Consider the following 2,729-nt stretch of genomic DNA (forward strand, 5'->3'; position numbering starts at 1 on the left):
CCCAAATCTTCTAACTGAATTTAGTTTCAAACAAGCAGCAACAGGCTCTGCTCTTCAATATGGTCTCAGGACATCACTTCAGTTGCTCTAAAAATACAGTTATTTAATATGCTACAGTTAAATTCTGATTTTCATGAGAAGGTTGTGAGTTAAATCATGAGTCCTGTTAAGCTGCAGATATCTTTCAGAGCAGTTTCATTAAGGTCCTAAGCAGTTATGCAGCATTCTCCAAATAATTTAGGTAAGTTTGGATACTGTGACCCACAAGTAACCACTTGAACATGGCCTATGTTAACCATAGTTTTCCATAGCCTAAATGCCATATTCCACTTTATATGTCAAGCTAATGTGAAATAATAGATTCTTACATAATGGTAAAAAAAAAAAAAAAGAAAAAAAACACATCTTACATTTGTCCAAAACCCATCTGCAAACACTAGTCACATGATTACCTTGGGTACAGCTCAGTGGTGCTTGCTTTGGAATTACTTACACTGAAATTGGAAGGATACAAGGAAGATTAGCAGGGCCCCTGCACAAAAGTGACAGTATAACTCAGTGGCAAAATCACCTAAAAAGCTTTAAAGAATACTGATGCCCAGACCATATCCCAGACCAATCAAATAAAAATATCCAGAGTTGTGACTGAAGTATCAGTAGCTATTAAAGCTTCTCAGGTGACTACAGTGTGCAACAAGGTTGAGGACCACCAGGCCCACTTCTTGAGAATCTATCAAGCTTGGTAAGCATACATACCTAAATCCCAGCCCTGAAGACACATAAAAAGTAGAGATATTTTAAAAGCCCCCATGGTTATTCTGATTTACAGTGAGAAGTAAAAACCATCGATGTCTCCCATTTTATAGGTGATAATTGGGGACAAAGAGATTGTTCCCAATCTCTCCTTAGTGGAAAAGCATGTCTTGGGATACTATTCTTAATGCTTATTAACACTCAAGTTGATGTAAATGACCTGAACTGTCCTCTCTTAACAGCAGCCTGGTTTTTGGAAAACCAGGGGAAACCAGTACACTGGAGTATTCAAATGGGGGCAAGGATGGATTTAAGGAATTTAATAGACGAGTAAACCTGACAACATAGAAATACGACACAGTTTTATCAAAGTTTCGCTGAATAAATCTATTTAAAGCACTTAAAACTGTACCTGACATATAAAAAGGACTATTTAAGTATCTGTTATATAGAATAAAATGGGAAGGATGTCCTCACCTCTAATATGTACTCTTCTAGGGAAAGTGCCTGACAAGGCTGTCATGCTACATAGGTAACTGGAACCATAATCAGGAGCGTGAGTCCAATAGACCACCTCACAGGGGTCAGATTCAGTCCACTGACTCTTCTTATAAATAAAGTTTTACTGGAACACAGCTATACCTATTCACTTACATACAGCTTATGGATGCTTAAATTATTTTTTTCTTTTTAATTCCAGTGTAGTTAATATAGTGCTTTGACAATTCTATGCATTACTCAGGGCTCGTAATTATGAGTGTGCTCAATCCCCTTCATCTCTTTCACCCATCTGCCCACCCATCTCCCCTCTGGTAACCATCAGTTTGTTCTCTATAGTTCAAAGTGTGTTTTTGGTTTGCCTTTTTCTTTGTTCTTTTGTTTCTTAAATTCCACATATGAATGAAATCATATATTTATCTTTCTCTGACTTGTTTCATTTAACATTATACCCTCTAAATCCATCCATGTTGTTCCAAATAGCAAGATTTCATTCTTTTTCTATGGCTGAGAAATATTCCATCATAGGTATATACCACATCTTTATTGTTCATTAATAGACACTTGGGTTGCTTCCATAATTTGGCTATTGTGAATAATGCTGCTAAAAACATACGGGTGCATGTATCCTTTTGAATTAATGTTTTTGTATTCTTTGGGTAAATACCCAGTAGAATTACTGGATAATATGGTAATTCTATTTTTAGAAAAAAAAAAACACATACTGTCTTCCACAGTGGCGGCACCAGTTGGCCTTCCCACCAACAGAGCACAAGGGTTCCATTTTCTCCACATTCTCATCAACACTTGTTGTTTCTTGTGTTCTTGACTTTAGCAATTCTGACAAGTGTGAGGTGACATTTCATTGTGGTTTCAATTTGCATTTCCCTGATGATGAGTGACATAATTATCTTTTTATGTCACCTGTTGGCCATCTGGATGTCTTCTTTGGAGAACTGTCTGTTGTTGTCTTCTGCCCATTTTTAAACTGAATTATTTGATTTTTGGGGTGTTGAGTTGTGTAAGTTCTTTATATACATTGGATATTATCCCTACATAGGATATGTTTTTTTTGCAAATATCATCTCCCATCCTAATTGTTTCCTTTGCTGTGCAGAAGAGTTTTGATTTAGTCCCAAAAGCTTATTTTTGCTTTTGTTTGCCTCAGGAGACACATCTATAAAAGTATTATGGCCAACGTCAGGGAAATTATTGCCTATGCTCTCTTCCAGGATTTTGATAGTTTCAGATCTCACATTTAGGTTCTTAATCCATTTTGAATTTTTGTGTTTAAGTCAGTATTTCAGTTTCATTCTTTTGCTGTCCAGTTTTCCCAACACCATTTGAAAAGACTGTTTTTTCCCATTGGATATTCTTGCCTCCTTTGTTGGAAATTAACTGAGCATGTAATTGCAGGTTTATTTTTGGGCTCTCTATTCTGTTCCATTGATCTATAAGTCTATTTTTGTGCCAGTACC

General features: G+C 36.3%; 1 non-coding gene across 1 annotated transcript; it reads left to right on the plus strand.

Annotated features, from left to right (window-relative positions):
• Positions 1 to 470: 470 nt before the first annotated feature.
• On the plus strand, positions 471 to 576 carry LOC121033280 (U6 spliceosomal RNA). Its single transcript, XR_005791803.1, has one exon. It is a non-coding gene; the product is annotated as a U6 spliceosomal RNA (small nuclear RNA).
• Positions 577 to 2,729: the final 2,153 nt, after the last annotated feature.

The sequence above is a fragment of the Herpailurus yagouaroundi genome, unplaced genomic scaffold, assembly GCF_014898765.1.
Source record: "Herpailurus yagouaroundi ecotype Mexico unplaced genomic scaffold, PumYag 142, whole genome shotgun sequence".
In the NCBI taxonomy this organism is placed as follows: domain Eukaryota; kingdom Metazoa; phylum Chordata; class Mammalia; order Carnivora; family Felidae; genus Herpailurus; species Herpailurus yagouaroundi.